The sequence below is a fragment of the Macrobrachium nipponense genome, chromosome 20 (genome assembly GCF_015104395.2).
Source record: "Macrobrachium nipponense isolate FS-2020 chromosome 20, ASM1510439v2, whole genome shotgun sequence".
In the NCBI taxonomy this organism is placed as follows: Eukaryota; Metazoa; Arthropoda; class Malacostraca; order Decapoda; family Palaemonidae; genus Macrobrachium; species Macrobrachium nipponense.
The window spans coordinates 24,937,121-24,956,665 of NC_061089.1; the positions used below are offsets into that span (position 1 = coordinate 24,937,121).

The window sequence follows — 19,545 nt, forward strand, 5'->3', positions numbered from 1 at the left end:
AGAGAGAGAGAGGGGGGGAGGGGGGAGAGTACATTCATCAGACAATCGATACTTAACAACAATCTAGATAACTCCCTGGGATACTTCGTCATGAAATTCTGTTTTCATGACGAATAAAATACTCAAAGTTACAAGCTCCAACCTGAAGAGTATACTACAGCATAACCATAATGGATTTGGGACTCCTTGAAGTATAAAACTTCGACAATAAAAGCAATACAGCCAATCACTTTGATATTAAATATTCTTCGTCACCTTTTGGACTCATTTCACAGCCTTACTAAAAGCAATAAAGTTTTAAGTTCCTTGCTGATAAAAGGCTTATAGGAGTGTTAGGTTTCCGTCAGTAATTTAACACATCAGCGAAATAATAACAAGAAAAACTAGGGCTCAACAGATGTTTTACTATTGCCGCATGTTTATAAACAAAACGAGGCCTTAAAACATATATAACAATCTTATCACTCCAAAATAGTTACTTTTTTCTGGGCTAGTAACCTCTTGAATAATGTCGCCGCTCAGACTGTTTCTTTTCCCGATAAGATTTCGTGTTAAGCAAGTCGCTGACGTGATCTGTGAATATACACTGAAATAAAAATTACACCAAATAATACCAAACAATGCCATAAACAAAATATATCAACACACAAATCCAACATAAGACAAACCTTGAGGAAAACGAATTTATCCCACACAAGTTCTGAAAGAAAAGAGAGAGAGAGAGAGAGAGGAGAGAGAGAGAGAGAGAGAGAGAGAGAGAGAGAGAGAGAGAGAGAGAGCAATAATAAAACGAAAAAACCAAGAGAATACTCCAAATGCACAGGAAGAGAACTAAAAGAACCACTTTACTCTTCAATTACCCTTGTGTGTGTACCTAAAAATATTCAGTCAATGTTTCATTTCAAATATCTAGAAATAACATCCTTGATCCCTGGAATCTTCTTTTTATCACAGTCCAGTTCATGAAATTGAACATCACTTGCATTAAATTTTTTTTTAAGACAGTCTGTCATAATATTCTTCTCACATGTAGGAACTTATGGCTATTGACCAATAATGCACCGTGTATAAATTAGACACTACAACCACAAACACTTGACCTTTCAGTACGAATTATTAACAAAACAAGAAAAAGCACAGCTGGCCAACTACAAGCTATGTTCCCTGAATGGCACAGGTGTACTGGTTACGAACAGGACACTCTGGGTCCTTAATGCAGGAGAGACACAGGGTACTCTCAGACCGCCAAATAATTTCGTCATGCAACATTAGGAAGAGCCAATTTACATGTTATATTGGGCATGCAACATCGACGTGGATGATAATTCTACATAGAATAGCACTGTGACACCACTTCGAAATTCACTTGCATGTCAAGTAGGTGGTTTCAACAAAGAATAATAATTGTAAAAGTAACAAAGATGGAAATACTCACTCCATGGCAAATCCCCTAACCTCTGACTGGCTCAAAAGTAATCTTAAAACATCTATGTCTGGGTTAAAACCAACGGAAAGATAAAGTAACTTTTGTATTTAGTTGACAAGCAGGTAATTCCTTTCTTTGTTAATCTTTCACCTTAGAGACGTTCGAATGTAAATATCACTGAAATTATACCGTAAAATATAACACACTGGTTGATTAAACCCCCAATTCATATTCCAAAGTTTCCTATATATTTAGCAAACTTTGGTAGATGATTAATTTTATCCCTTAATTTACAAGGTTTGGCGCTTGATTTTCGCAAAAATCCTTTATTATTATTATTATCATCACTACTAATGTCCGAAAAACTTTAGCCTTCAACTTTATTAGTAGGAAGAACCAATTCAAAACGAAAAAGAAAATAAATAAAGTAATCTTGAACGCCCTCTAAAATGATCTTGTAAAAACAATCTTAAAGACAATGTCAGAGATCCAAAGCCGTTTCTGGCGCTGCAGAGGAAGAAGTCAACATGCAAATTTCTCAGGCAACATATTTACACACTTTCGAATGCGCGGATGGGCAAAAAAAAAAAAAAACTTGTGCTTCTGCACAATGCTCATGTTGCAAATATTTTCGCGTAGGTAATAACAGACTGCAAAAATATTTATCTAGGATCTTCCTCGTAGCGTTGTATTAATAAGGACATACGAAAACATTTCTTCAATTTATGAGAGCTTTCGTGTTTTTGGTGAACTTGGGCAGGTCCCCTGTGAAGGCGCAGTAACTTTCTAGATTTGGTTAAAGCGATAATAAAGCGTTGCAAATAGTCTGACAGTATGTTTACACAAATTCTATAAATTACAAATTTCGGCAATCTCTCTCTCTCTCTCTCTCTCTCTCTCTAATGCAGGGTACAAAATCAGGTGATTGATATACATGGACAATATCTTTGCATCTTCTGCACTCAGCAAAACAAATTAAAAGCGAATAAATAAGTGGATAAGAGATCCGGGAGACAAAACTAATCATTAGCTCCGCCAGGAACCTTTCATTAGGCAAACTAAGCTGGACCAGAGGAACAAGCATCGTACCCAATGACTAAATCCCAAAAAACAAAGCAAATTTGATAAGGATGAACCGAAACCGAGAGAGAGAGAGAGAGAGAGACTTTTACTCCTCAAGGTCACATATTTTAGGCCTGTTCCATACGAACGATAGATAAATTTCAGTAGCAATAACAATACACATACACATGCTAAAGAGAGCACATTGCACACGAAGGCGAAATTCTCCTAAAACGTTACTTTTTTGCCATTTTCCCCTACACAAGAGGATGGCACACGCTGACAAGACACAGGAGGCCAGGAACGACACGAAGGGAACCAGCCTTCAGTGTTTGTTTGCTCTTCAACAAATCTGGCTCTTATTGTGGCAGCGCGTCCCGACACCGATCACCATTCGAGCGGTGAGCAAACATTAATTAATACTGGCTGCCGTCTACATTTCCATGCAAGTCAGTGCACGCCATAACGGTGTCTTGCGGATACCGGGAATTGTGAAGGGTACGAGGTGGCTGTGACGCTGACTCAGTCAAAAAAGAAGAGACAGAAAAAAACGATTTTGTGATGTGAATAGTTTCTCCCAGGTGGGGCGAGGGATACATCGTTAAGAGCCTTCCGTCTTTAATTATAATGTGATTGCTCTCTCTCTCTCTCTCTCCAGCTTTGACACAATCATCAGCCACGCAAGGAAAATTTACTGCTTACGTCAACAGGTGACATACTGGATTTTAAGAGAACGCGCCTAGAACTTCCCTTGTCTCGTCCGGCAAGGGGATCGAACTTCGTTCTTTAGCTGAAACCAGAGAGAGAGAGAGAGAGAGAGAGAGAGAGAGAGAGAGAGAGAGAGAGAGAGAGAGAGAGAGAGGCGGGTGGTTATTCACGATATGAGAAAAGAAAAAAAAACATACAAAAAAGAAACCATAATCTGGAAAATACTCTGGCCACAAATAAATAGATCTTGATTACAGCCAAGTAAAAGCGAATTGATCAGGACGAACATAACCGTAAGTAGATGAGTAATTACCGGCCAACTAATGAGAAGCTTAACGACAACGAGGACGGGAAAGATCCTTATTCAAACAGGACCGCGACCACATCGAAACGAGGGATGGGTTGGGAGCCGGGGAGTTAGCTTATAAGGGTGGGTGGGTGTAGAGAGAGAGAGAGAGAGAGAGAGAGAGAGAGAGAGAGAGGAAAGGGAAAGGGCGTCTCGTCTGATCGCGTGTCTCGAAGCGACGATGATAAAGATCGCTGATAAAGACAGCTCATAAAACCTTTGCCTTGGATAAATGAGTACCCTGGAGTAAATAGTTCTAGGTTTTAGTACATCGAAGTCCTCGACTTCTTCTTAACTCAAACCACAAGATTTAGAGTGAAGAGGGAGGAGTGAGCATGAGAAAAAATACAAAGGTCATCTTCAAGGTCGCAGACCGTAAGACGCAAATGTAGATACTGACAGATAAAAGTAAATTGGGGTTTATCTCTTGTGCCGAAACCTCTTTAAGACGTCCCTGTGCAATAAAACCAAATGAAACATAAGCATGCCCAGGTGCAGTAGACAAGTGGGTGGAAGGGGTACATAGAGTTGAGGGTGCTTTAATTTATCACACAAGAAAAACAAAACGTTTCAATTCCTTTCAGGAATGTAAATAAGTAAATCATATTTACAGCAATCATAATCTCATGAAGAGGACCCATTCATACGGATGCAAACACTTCAATGAAAGAATTATTAAGGCAAGATAGACTATATCGCAAAGTAGTAAGATAATAAATAAATAAATAATATATATATATAATAGTATATATATATATAGATATAATATTTACATATTATAATATTTAATATATATATAGGTATATATATATATATATATATATATCCTCTTCCGATATATACAAATACTAAGGAATTAATTTAGAAGTGAACGTATTTGAATACATACAACATATGGTACACGCTAGTATACCCATACTATGAAAAACGGCGATAATATAAGACAGGTTTCAGACCAAAAGTCCTTTGCATGCTCTTACAGTGTCCAGAGAGATGAAAGGCAAAACCCTGGGCTGGACAACGGCAAGCCTGAACGAGGTGCTTCTTAAAAAGATAAAATATATAGATTCACAGCACATCACATGGATAAAAAATCGATGCTGTTAAACCCATTTAGCAAGAAATTCAGTAAAATATATTTTCTGCCTGAAATATAATTTATTACACGATCACTTACACCTAAAAAATACGAGATGTCGGAGGGTTACCTAAAAAAAAAAAAAAAACTTTATACACGAATTGTGTGGGCATGTATATATATTTATGCATATGTATTAGCACTAAATACATGTCTGTACATTTAAAATTCAGCATTCATTTTCAAATTCTAGAAAAAGACACCTGAATGGATAAGCAGCACATCATGTGAGCAGCCTGAAAAATATTAATAATAAGAAAAAGTAGATAGCAGCTGAATTTCGAGTATAATATTTTTTTAGAACTAACTTTGCTGGCACAAAAAACATCGTGAATTATTCTTACGATCTTTTTAATGACAGCGAGATATATTCTCAGTGGGAGGCACCAAGTGCTATGAAATACAATGCCCAGTTATAAATTCAACACCTTCGGCTGCCTTATGTTATGGTTCTTGAATAACAGCATCTATACTCTACAGAATATCCGCCAGTTCATAACAAGGGGCTACATTCTAGCAATTTTGTGTCTTATGTGTTATTCTTCGGAGGATCGATACTTTACTTACTCGTAATACCCAATATTACAACGCTATTCAGCTTTCTATCCAAAATAACGTTCTCGCATTAGATAATGATAAGGAATCATTACATTCATCTATCTTTATATACACAAGGATATACGCAAATAAATAAATACAATATATATATATATATATATATATATACATATATATATATATATATATATATATATATATATACATATAATTTGTGTGTGTATGGTGCGTAAGTAATTTAAAGGGCTGAATAAGGACTTTCCAAGTATCATCACCACCAGCCTCTTTCCTTTCGAAAGGACCTCTTTTACTCAGATGGCAGAACAGATAAAAGGCATCGACTGAGAAGCGTGAATGAAGGGAACTGCCTACGAGAACATAGAAGGCAATAAAAAGGAAGACCTCCTTTCTAAAGGCTGGCTCTTCCAAACCCGAAATTTCTCACCATCGGATCCAAAAAAAGGCTTAACAAAAGGGGAGATAACTAACAAACAAACCATAACAACACGGCTTCACTCTCGGTCATCTCAAGGTTCACAACGTTACCACAATACAGGTAAAATAAGCCTAAGCGATGCCAGCGCAAAAAGCGATCATAAAAACACATCACCCTTTCATAACCGTACCCAGCTGAGAGGTGGCGGGTGGGTAGTAAAAACTCGTGGGCGTGGAGAGCCTTCAAAAAGCCAAGTTGCCTCAGAGAGGCAGCAGCAAGCAAAAAGCTAGGCGACCATTAGGTGAGGGGTAACTCGTTCCATCCTTACTTTTATACGACCGAAAGTTTACCCAGAGTAAATTCTGTTTTCATTTTGCTTGTGAAAACAGAGAGAGAGAGAGAGAGAGAGAGAGAGAGAGAGACTGTAAACAAAATTACTTATGAAATGGTTCCACCTTCCAGGGGTGGGGAATTGCCTCCTCGATGCTCGAGCCAGCTTGGATTCGGCTGTAATTGTACCGGTTACTGGAAGTAATGATGGCAAGTAAAAACAGGATCCCATGATTTTTCCTAGATAAGCTAAAGTCTGTTACAGAGAGGGATGAAAAGGAAAAAGTAGATAAAGATAGGTGGTGGCAGTGATAAAGCATGCACGATAAAATATGCTCACTTTCGGATTAAAATTATGTACGTACTATTTATAAATAAAAAGGCAATTAGACATACACGTACTCGAAGGCGTGATAGAACTTGAAAAAGAAAAATGATTAGATCTTTCATAATTTTACCATCAATGAACTGAAACTCCTTTTTTTTTACTCTAAAGAAGAAAGAACACTCAACTAATTATAAATAATTATTTATCAAAATGCAAAAAGTAAAACATGCTAAGAGTTTTAAACCCAGACAAGATGATTAGGATCTATCTTGACAAATGAACGCAAATGAATTCTTGCTTCTTTAATAATGCTAATAAGACGTGTGGCGGTATCTGCTTCATTTATCTATGCATGGCATAAAAGAAGTTTAACTGTTGAGCAAGTTATATACTTTTATCTTACGTATGAATTTCTTGAGCAGAGATGGAATTCCTGAACTAGGTTCAATTTACTGAATGTAGCAGAACGATCGATAATCACTAATATGCAAAACTCTTATTTCGATAGAAAATAATGTAATTCCTTGTCGCCGACCTTGTGTTTGTGTTGACACACAGACAGACATAGTATATATCATATATATATATATATATATATATATATATACACACATACATACATATTTATGTATGTATATGTGTACATATTGTACATATCCTATATATGTATATTATATAGAATATATATCTATATATAAGCAGGTTTCAAAAGCAACGTACACAGGAGAAAAACATAACACTGAAAACATACAGCGATGTGTATAAGCTAGCGTCAACGCGTCTTGTAGCAAGCCCTCCCTTCAAAAGGGTCACCTATGGGTTCCTTTCATATCATCATTTATATGGCTTTGAAAGGAACCATCGGAGAGTTGTTCGGTAGAGGAAGAAAGGATTACGGGAGGAAAGGGTGGAAAGGGATGATTTAGGAAGCTCCTCGTCAAGCACACCATCAGGAAACACCCACACTCCCTCACAGGATACCACGCCTAGGACGCTAGGAGTCAAATTTACCAGTACACGCCTACACAAATACCTCTCTTGCACTCAATTAAAACTGAAGTGGGTAGAGGTCTAGGTTAAGTGATCGATAATAACAAATGACAATCCTTTACATTATCTATAAAAAAAACATTATGAAATAAAATGATTCATTATTAAAACCTAAAATTAAAAAAAAGTACACAATGAAAGTAAGTCCACATATAAATTTTACTAGACAATATACATAAAACATACCCTTACCATAAACAAAATTAAGAACATATAACTCAGAGAAATCATTTCTCGATTCCCCGTTAACATGATTGGCAAACTCCATTGCCTCTTTTCAGATGGGAAAACCACAGGCAAGCAAACTATGTTATCACTCACAAACCTGTTCTGTGAACCCGGTACTTTATGTACAACAGCACGCTGTTCAGGCGATGGCTTATGTAAGGCTTTGCAATATTGTATCTTGCGTGATGCGAAGCCACCCATGTTGACAGCCGGGTAATGAACAATTTAGGGGTTCATGAGATCCCACTTCCCTGTCTGAAGAGGACACTGACGAGAACTCTTCCAAGGGGAAAAACTTGGGTGAGATCTGGCATGTGAATGAACTCAGTGACGAGTATTATTTATTCACTTGTACCTCTTGCAATACCTACTAGATACCAGAATCACTGAAGCTGCTATACTTCAAAGAAAAATTTTAATAAGACATTTGGGCTCCCAACATCGATACAATGATATCAAATATTCAGCAAGCATTCACACTAAATCAATACTTTTGAAAGAAAACCTCAGAAAATCGCCGATTATTAAAGAACATGGAAGGGATACTCTTCTCGGAGGTCTCAACCCAAAATATAGAATAAAGTATACAATTTAGGCCATAGGCCAAGCGCTGGGACCTATGAAGTCATTCAGCGCCGAAAGGAAAATTTAGAGCAAAAGGTTACAAGAGTATAACGGGAAGAAAACCTCGCAGTTGCTCTATGAAACAAATGTTAGGAGAGGATGGAAAGTGCGATGGAAGAAAGTATATGAAAGGAGGTACGGCAAAAAGAATGAAAGGGGTTGCAGAGAGGGGCCGAAGAAATGCCTATAGTGCACCGAGCGTGTTAAGCCAAAATATAAATACCAAATCCAGCCGCAGAAACTTTCAAACGACTTTCCTATTTAGGACTACTCACAGCAATTTAAATATCACACTAACACAGCAACTCCATTTTTCACATCCACATTTTAATCACTCATACAGGCCGTGTCGGGGCATGGACCCGTGCTGTCAGGGGGCCGGCTACATCTAAACCCGAGTTTCACAACCTTTTTACGGCCGTGACCCCCTCCAAGCCAACTTGAAATCTCGTGGGCCCCTGAGTTATTGCTTCTTGGGAAATATATATTTTAGTGATAGTAGTTTTGATAGAAATATGGACATCTAATCCAAACGAAAACTTTATTTACAAAAACACACAAATATTCATACGCCAAGAACATACAATCAGTATTTTCCTTCAACGGGTCTTCGGCAGTTGAGAAGAACTTCACATCTTTCCAGAGTAGTGGGTACTGGTTACGCATTTCTTCGCTCCTCAACAGCTTCTGGCGTCCTCTGTGTCAGAACCTCGCTTTTTGGTTTGCAGTTCTATGGAATTTTTCTGTTGGGCAATATCAACATCAGATGCATCAGCAACGAACGGATTCAGAAACCAGTACGGCACTGTTATTTAGATGGGGTCAGAGAAGCGGGTTTGCATATTCAGTGTGCAACTACTCCAGATGGTCAACATACACGACTAGGTTATCATTAAGCAGCTCACTGGATGCAGCCGCCAAGGAAGTAAACTGACCAAACTCCCGTCTCCCTAGGTTTAACCACAACACCTTGAATTTCCCGTTGAATGCAAAAGGGAGACCGGGGCAATTACCCACAAGCTGTCGAAATGAAAAGTTGCTGTGTAAACTAATTTGATGCTGGTAAGTAAATTTCTTTTCGTTTATAATGTGTGCTGTAACATATGTCTAATTAGAAAGGTGCACTTTGCTATTTAGTCATCATTTACTTTAAAAAAAAATCATGCAAGGCTGCTATTCCATGTGAAAATACCAATCACGAAGTTGCAATGCGTTGGCCTCCGAGGCTACCAATTTTTCTAATTTTATCCTCTGGTCCCTGCAAATTTCTCATGGGCCACAGGAGGGCCATATGGCCCACGTTGAGAGACCTTAGTCTAAACCATCCAACCGGAAAACGAGCGACTAAAGCAGCTGTCATACCAGAATCAATAAGCATTAATAAATAATATACCAATTATAATATCTTTTGTAAGTTATATTTAATGTGCATCCCAATGAGTTCATGTGCAATAAAAAAAGTTGCCATCTGGAGGTATAGTCTTCAAGCAAATTTCTCAAAAACACCTAAGAAAAATATTTCAAATTAAATCTCCGATCCACTTTGGAGGATGTCACCGTCCTATATACGATAACAATGAAATGCAGAATTAAGAATTCATAAAGTAACCACCTGTTTGAAAGCAAATTGTACGTGACTATCAACCTTTTTATTTTTTTTTTGCAATAAGATGAGTTTACTATTTTCGATAACTAAACTGATAAACAAAGATTATCCTGTAAAAGAAAAATGCAGTGCAAAAAGTGTAAAGGAGTGTTTAGCTTGCTGGACAGAAAGCGCCGTTTCTCTTTCAGACCATCAAATGGGAGCAAAGGCCAAACGTGAGAAAAATCCCACTCGTCTATCACCGTTCAATTTATATGCAATAAGCGGCATCAACACATATCGCAAACACTCCAGCTTACACATTACTCCCTACTGAGTATGCGTTTCGCAAAGCTGGTTGCATTCCCAGTCTATTACTTTCATGTGAATCGTGCGTCGACTGCCAAATCAAAGGATTTCGCCAGAGGACATCTCCTGGCGCTAATGACGAGAAAGGAGAAAACCATTAATAATGCATCCCCCACTGCAACTATAGAGGCACTGCACTTGTATCCGTTTTGATGAAAATATTCAGTATGCTTTTTCTAAACTGGGTGGAGAAAGAAGTGATGAAATGCTTACAATATTTGTGTTAAGACTGTATCGCTATGCAAAGAATTTAAAAATCCCTTTGTTAATTACAAGAATGTATCTGACAATTCCACAGACAAATATTATAGGTCTGGCGTCTTTATGTTATTCCCGCTAAACACTGGAAGTAGATGCAACGTTCATTTTGATGGAGACATGAAAGTCATATGCAGGATATTGTGAGGTGCTACAAGGTGATTTGGTCGCCCTCGCTCTTTCCCTTCTCATGCATTTTATAATGAATAAAAGAGGTTGGAAATGGAAGATAATGTATAAATTCGACTGACATTTGATATAATTTGAATTATCTGGCTATACTATTCCATCAACACAACAGCACAAGACTTACAAAAAGCTGGAAGACCCAGAGCCACTTAGATGAGAGCTACGGGACAGGAGGCAGGAGACCTGTGGAAATTTGTGGATAAAGCTCACGAAAGACGTGAGTGGCATAATTTCACAGAGGCCATTTGCTTCGCAATGGGTTGAAGGCAATAATGATGACAGTAACTGAAAGTTAATCTCCTAAGAAAAAGGCGTAGCACAGTTTATGTGACTACTGCTGTATGGATGCCGTGAGTGCCGCAAAATAAATATGACAGGTATTTACTATGACAGAATATACTTAAAGGCAAATGGTGCCTGTACAGTGTCATATGTATGAGAAATAAAGCATAAAATTGTGTTAACCTCAGAGAAAGAACGAAGCACCACAGTACTGAATCATTACAAACAGGAGGGCTTATATATCTAGTTTATAAATGTTTAATTCGTAAAGCAAATTTTAGCGCCTCAGTGGCGTGGTTGGTATGGTGTTTGCTTCTCACCTCGGTGGTCGCGGGTTCGATTCTCGGCCATTCCATTGAGGAGTGAGAGATGTGTATTTCTGGTGATAGAAGTTCACTCTCGACGTGGTTCGGAAGTCACGTAAAGCCGTTGGTCCCGTTGCTGAATAACTACTGGTTCCATGCAACGTAAAAATACCATACAAAAAAAAAAAAAAAAAAAAAAAAAAAAAAAATAGACTAACATCAGGATAGAATTTACATAAATGCCATATCTGTCTAAAATACATGACGAAAGCTAAAGATACAACAGCTTCAATATGAGTCCTTTAGGGAAGAAGTGAAAAACCTACTGATCAAGGTATCTTAACTGCCTCTACAGAGAATCTCTATACACGCCCACAGGGCTGGGCCGGATTACCTCCGCCCAAACACCCCCCCTATAGGCAGGGCCCGCCCATAGGATGAGAAGAGTTAAACAAAATCACATTATCCCATTTTAGTGAGATCCGGTGTGGGTTCAACTGGACTGAATATAGAGGAACACCAAAATATCAATTTTTTAAAAACAGTTTAACAAATTCATCGTTACCGATGTATAATACTGTCATTTTTTATTTTCATTTAAAATGATTAAAGCGTAACAATAACAATAAAGAGTAATGTATTGTGGTATCAATATGCAAATAATAATAATAATAATAATGTATCATAGAATTAGGTCTCTTGCAGCACTGTTGCGTTCACTTTACAACTGAAGAGAATAATGTTCGACCACCATACCGGGTGAGGAAGGAATGGTACTGACGAGATTCCTGAATATCTAGTATGCCTGTAGACCTAAACAATGATTTCAATACCAGGTTGTTAGTCGCCTGTCGTGGGCTTTAAGTGTATATATACACATATGAGTATATATATATATATAAATATACATATAAATATATATATATATAAATATATATATATATATATATATATGTATATATATATATATATATATATATATATATACACACACACACACACACTGAGAAAGAGAGAACAGACGTAAGTCATCAGTACTCTATCAGAACACGCCATAATATAATTGACAACGGGAGGACACAGACTTGGATATATTTACTCGCTGGGCAAACACTATTTTCAGGATGGTGACAAAGTCCGTTTGTGGGTGTGTGTGTGTGTGTGTGTGTAACTGAGTGAAGATAGTATCAGTCTAAGGAAAAGGGAATAAAAAAAATCAACCCAAGCAGTGACAGGTAACAAATAGGGACAGTGCTCAGGTGGCTGCTTGATAGACAGATTAGCAGATAGACTCAGAACCAGCAACGGACATATTTGGGAGCAGCACATGGGAGAACAGATTACAGCGAATCTGAACAGTCGAGAAACTTTTAACCACAGCTTTTGTTTAAACCGGAATCAAACCAACGCCCCCCCACCCCAATCCCCCTCCCAAAAACCTGGGAAGTAGCCTTGGAATGAGAATATCTCGATGCTAGGTGTCAGGCAATGGAACTTGGGTGCCTAGTAAAATGTTCCTTTTTAGGAAGAGCTGGCACTTGTAAGTCCCTTAAGTATAATTCTAAGCCTGAAAACGAAATGTGAATGTTTTAAACACAAATATATTGCATGCCTAATTTAGATGATATAACTAATACAACTATTGATAATAAGGCAATAATCAACACTAACAAGTTGTTAGTACCAAAGAATGTAACTAATTAACATGAGGTATACGAATAAAGAAAAGTAATTAGTTAATAAAATTTGACTGTTTTCATTACAGTTTTAAGTTATGATTGAACGGATAAAATGACAGTGTCACAAAGACAGGTTCCAGCTTTTGCAAACTTTTTCAAAATTGAGCAAAAGGCCTGGAAGGAGATGATGGGTAGCATATACCGGTTTATAATTCCTTTAGCACCAAAACTTCATTACGCTAAGCAAAAACACCTGCCAACACAGAATACCACGAATATTTCTTTTTTAAAGGTGGTCTACACGGGTATTCCTCAAGTGGAATCCCGCCTCTCCGGTAACCGCATGAACGCAACCCCAAAGATAAGTAGGCGTGAAGATGTCAAGGCTACGGGGCGTCGCCACAGTGGTTATTGGAAGGCCCCACCCCCTCCCTCCACCGAGTAGTGCTAACAAAAACAACCAGAAATTGTACGAGAATGATAAATAGCTTCGACTTGTATCTTGACTGATAGGACATGGCTCTCGTGCTCTTCCTCCACTTTGTTTCTTCGCTGTTCAGCTCTACTCGTAATCGGCCGTTAATTCTAATCTGCTGCAAATTTCTCCAAGTGCTTTTTGTCTCTATATTTACTTTTGGGTGTAATGATAAAAGAAATACATAGTTCATAACGGACACGACAGAAACAGGTAACACCAAGGAAATGAAGGGAATCTGCAAACGTGTATACATAGTGCAAAAGTGAACATATTATATTCAAGTTGCATCATGATGTTTAAATTTCTCAGCAAAAAATTACATTTCACACATTTACTTCATACACACACACACACACACACACACACACACACACACACACACACATATATATAGATATATATATATATATATATATATATATATATACATATATACATACACACACACGCACACACACACATATATATTATATATATATATATATATATATATATATATATATACATGTAAAAGAATACAAACTATAATAAAAGAAGATGACTAAGATTTCCCACTTTGAATATTTGCAAGACAGAAAGGAATCAGATATAGGTAAATCCTACTAATCACCTTTTTAAATAGATCAGTAAATATTAGCACATAACAAATAAGATGCACTGATGAATAGCTTTTTGATAAAACACGGCAATTTCTATCCCATGCTGTTAAACGCTACGGACTTGTGTTTGGGCACAACCTAAATCACACTATGTAGAAATTCAAATAGGATAATTATTATGACAATTCTCTCTAGCACACGCGCGTGAACGCACACATACACACACGCACACACTCTAAGAACAATAAATAAAAATTGCAATCAAATTTTTTCGAGAAAATGTCTAAATTTCTAAAAGCTTTAAATTCTAACAAGGGCCAATAATAACAGTATCCTGGAAAACGGAAAACACACAAGAACAATTATTATATCAAAAAAAAGGAATCGCATGAAATGTAACGGAAAAATTAATAATACTATCTAAGAGAGAGAGAGAGAGAGAGAGAGAGAGTGAGAGAGAGAGATAAAAATCAAAGCTGGCGAAGCATCGCCACTCATAATGGCGGTTACGATAGCGCTTTAATTGCGGGCAGGTAAGGGTCATCACGATAGAAGGAAATTACCAAGTCAAAACCTCCCTATAAGACATCTTTATACAACTTGAGGACTCATTATCGACCAATTTTCTTTCCTCGGATAGTCTTGCAAGTCCTCCCAAATGGTAGAGTGAATGAAACTACAAAGTCCTTTCTCACAGACGCCAGAACAAAAGTATCAGTATCGTAGTGTATATAAATTGGCCACGGGAGAGTGAACTTTCTTTTTTTTTTTTTTTTTTGGGGGGGGGTGTCTGTAAGGATGGACTTAGTAGTTTCCTTCCTTTTATTATCCGAAGAAAGAAGATTGGTCGATAATGAGTCCTCCAATTGTATAATGATGTCTCACGGAAAGGTTTTGACCTTGCAATTTCCTCCTATCATGATGACCCTAATTGCCAGAAATTAAATCAAACAGTTAAAGATGCACAATAGGACAATTCCAAAATATATGAATAAATAAATATATCTAGTATATATATATATATATATATATATATATATATATTATATATATATATACTTAGGGAGAGGGAGATAATATATATCTATATATATATATCTATATATATATATATATATATATATATATATATCTTGTCTTCGTTGTGTCAAATGTATTTGCGTTGTTTTTTTTATCGATTTTTAGATTTCGTGACAGTTATATATATATAAATAAATATATATATATTATATATATATATATATATATATATATATAACTGTCACGAAATAAAAATCGATAAAAAAAACAACGCAAATACATTTGACACAACGAAGACAAATCCCTCCCATAAGGAGCTCATCACCAGCAGTCACTCTAAAGTGTGAACCAGCTCCCAGAGACAACTGCTATCAAAACCGCAGACCGATTTGGGTTTGTAGATGACTCGGGGCAGGAACAAACAAACGTAGTCACTGCGTCCATCCCTCAGGCCATGGGCGTTGTTATGTGGGCGGGGAAACGACAAGATCAGGGGTGTCAAGCAGGAGCCCGCCCACACTTCCTTACCATCAAAAGATCGCGCACATGTCTGCATGATTACTAAGCCGGGGCAACGCGCCATGCAGATGAAGGGCGCAGCAGCGGCTACCATGTCAAGTTACTTTGTTATTTCTAAGAGGATCATCGTTCCGCGTATTCCCCACTGAAGGCCATTCTTGCCAAGGTTCTCTTATGAAGGCCATGATTTCCTCCTATATTTTCTCGCCAGAAAATCATTCTCCAGAAAACTTCCTTCGAAAGATCTCTCTATATATTTTTTTTTTTCCCAAATCAGTACACAGATCATCTTTAGGTAAATTCTCTTCCAAATATCATTCCTTTTTGTATTGTTTCTTAAGATCACTGCAGTGCATTCTTTTCTGAAGACCAATCCTCATCCTTCACTTCTGAAGATCAGCCATCAATAAGTTTTTATGAAAATCATTCTTCCGTACGTACTTTTTTTTCAAAATCAATTGCCAGTCAATTATATATATATATATATATATATATATATATATATATATATATATATATATATATATATAAAGGCCGACCCAATGTATTCTGATCCGGCGTTGTTATCACTATTATTTTGATGAAGTGGTTAAACCAGACCAGTGAACCACATTACTAGACTCTGACTGCGCTCCTCCCAAAGGATGTGTTCTCAAATGAAAAACTAAAAATACAGGGAAGGTTAAAGAAGTTGGCTAGCTAAGTTGGAAAACAAAAAAGGGAAGGGGAAAAAAAAGGGAAAGGAAAAAAAAGCACAAGGCAAAGCAAAGAGCAACTCAAGTGGGGGTGAAGAACGCTGCAAAGAGCCTTTATAGTAATGTCTACAATCGAGGCCCCACTGCAGGAGGTATCTATCCCACGCCCTCCTAACACCACAGGGTCTGATCCGGTGTTGATTACCATTGGCGCTGGTGTTGTACACCAGGTACCCATATTCATAAATCGATCGCTCTCCCTCGACCTGAACGGATGTGAGCTTGTGTTTTCATGGTCGTATACAGGAGTACCCGCATTGCTTTCTCCCTCCCCTTGACCTCATTCCTTCCTCTAAAATTCTTCTCTTTCCGTGACACCGATCAATATCCACTACAACAGACTATGATTAACAAAAAAGAAACAACGAACATTCTGTTTCACGTAAATAAAAGGATCTTGGCTCATAACGAGAATAAAAAACTAAGAACAACTTGTTCCACAAGAAAGAAACATCTAACGTTTCACGAAAAAGGAAACCGCGATCACTCTATTCCAAAAAACAAGAATAACGACTATTCAGTGGCGTCAAGTCTCATATTCTAGCCCTAATATGAAAATTCCTCACCTCATTAACTGCGCACATAAAACAGTCGAGTTGTCAGACTTATCTCGTAGTACTATATCTTTTTACTACATTAAACGAAACAAAAAAGCCAATAAGATCTTGACGAAATACCTATTTGTGATCACAACACGACAGTGATCTTTCCTTAGAAATGGCACTTAAGTATGTTGGATGATCTGAGAGAGAGAGCTTATTCTTTTTCTTAATAAACGAAATTCAGAGTCGAGAAACGTTCAGATCTATTATAGGCAGCACAAAATTTTGGCTCATAACTTATTACCTCAGTGCTTAGCGCAATACCCGAAATGTATCCTTTCTCACTGTTTCCAGTGGAGTAAATAGTCAAGGAATCGAGCACAAAAGAGTTATAGGAGCTGGGAACACTGGAACCAAACTATTTCTATTATAAATAAATAAATACACGTAAACATATAGTTGCCATAACTTGTACAGTGCGCTTATTACAGATTTGCTTTCATAAAATAAGCCTAGTAAAAATATAAGCTTCGAGATGAGAAGTTGCTTGATAATTCTACAAAAAGCGTGGATGCTTACCCGTGACTACGAGAGAAAGAAAAACAGCTTCAAAAATTAAGCAACTCTATTCAGCATTAAAATTAGCAGGCTTGTCACACGTCTTATGTTTTTATCAAAGGAAACTTAAGATTAAAAACATTCACTAGAGAGAGAGAGAGAGAGAGAGAGAGAGAGAGAGAGAGAGAGAGAGAGAGAGAATAATTGGATGCTACATCAAAAGCCTTGAGGAGAGTTTTTATCTTTCAATTGCCAGGAACAAAAATCCTGAACTGACAGACTAAACAACCATTAATTAAATAAGAAGGCGCTACTAGACTAACAATGAAAAACGCTATCCATATATATATTCTGGGAGCGTTCATTACATCTAAGGAGATTTTTGTTCATTTACTTGCCAAATTCATGCACAGAGGAGAAAGGTAAGGCAAAAATTTACACACAAAGTGAATGAAAGTATTGATGAATAAAACTGGACAGAGTAAAATAAAACAAAAAAACTGATAAACTTGTTTTTATCATTGTAAGGTATCAAAACTATGTTGAGAGAGAGAGAGAGAGAGAGAGAGAGAGAGAGAGAGAGAGAGAGAGAGAGAGAACTTTATTACATTATGTGGACAATGAAAACATAGGAGTGATCTAACACAATCATTCAACTTGATTTTCGCACTATTCTTATCTTAACATATTTTTTTCTTCTTCTATGTAAATCAAAATCGACTAGACAATCATTAACTTTTGTTCTTTTGAAGGAGGATTCATAAACAAACATTAACATAAGTTACAACGAATGAGAGGGATCCTCACACTTGATCAAATATAGAACATATATTCACAAATGCAAAGTTTGTATAAGAGCGTTTATGCTAACTTGAAGGCTTCAAACGTCCTTCAATAACGTCAAAGAAAAGAACAAAACAAGAGCTGCATACCACAAAAGACCTCGACTTGTCTTGCTTTTCCCTGATAATAATGTTTGTTATCTTGTCTCATGTCGAGGACAACGCAGCACACCAGCCACCAACCTCGTTTCCTTAATTCCTACATCAGCAGCTACCTCCCACTCCATCTCCAACCTTCCACCCCCACCCAACCCTTTCCCAGTTCCTACATGGTATATTTGTCACAGCGTCTGTCTCCTCCACTATACTACGAGATCTCTCTCTCTCTCTCTCTCTCTCTCTGGGATTACAATAACTCCTGAAGAATCCTAGATGCTTAACCTGCATCAAATTGCAAGTATTTCAACTAAGAAAACAAACCAGTATTGAGCGGAAAAAAAACGAAAAACCAGTAACAAAATAAAAAGTAAAGTGACAAGAATTAAACAAGACACAGAGAACAGTAAAAAAAAATTCTTACACAAAATAAAAAGCACTCTGCTTCCCTTCTTTTCTGACTAGCTTCAATTTCTCTCGCACTGAAGCACAACTTAACCTCCTATTGAGATGACGAATTAACCACACCAAACCTTGAGACGAATTAAGGGAAGGAAGGACTGGTTGGTTTAAACTTGTGCGAGATACCAGTAATTACCACTGCCAAGAGAGTTCATGTTGTCTGCCATGTCTATGCATGTTACTGTGTGCTAGCAAGAGATCTCGAGAAACGATCGACGGAACTTGATAAACGAAGGTGAAAACCTTCATCGGGAATTGCTTATGGTGGACATCAATGAAAAGCTGACGATTTGTCACCCTTAAACATAAATAAACGTGGCAGGTCCACAAAACAGATTAGGTAACCATATTTCATAATTATTACCTACACCTGTTTGGACGAGGTTACGTTTTCTCGCAACTGGGAAGATTTCTCGTAATCTAAACAAATAACCGCTCGTGATGAGTAAATAAACATGCTCAAAGGACATACAATTTGGAATCGTCGATACGTAGAGCTCTTGTTTTAACTGGTTTATCTCGCTGCTACACACACACACACACACACACACACACACACACACACACACACACACACACAAATATATATATAAACATTTGTTTCAGCAATTCTCTCTCTCTCTCTCTCTCTCTCTCTCTCTCTCTCTCTCTCTCTATATATATATATATATATATATATATATATATATATATATATATATATATATTATATGTATGTATGTATGTATATCGTTGAATTTCTTATACCATAAAATCACCATTTTTTCAAATAC

The 19,545-nt window shown here is 37.2% G+C and overlaps 1 protein-coding gene across 1 annotated transcript in view; it reads right to left on the reverse strand.

The window, feature by feature from the left end:
* The window catches only part of LOC135223627 (neuron navigator 3-like), a 451,104-nt gene that overhangs the window by 269,780 nt on the left and 161,779 nt on the right, over positions 1–19,545 (reverse strand). The gene's annotated exons all lie outside the window — the stretch shown is intronic.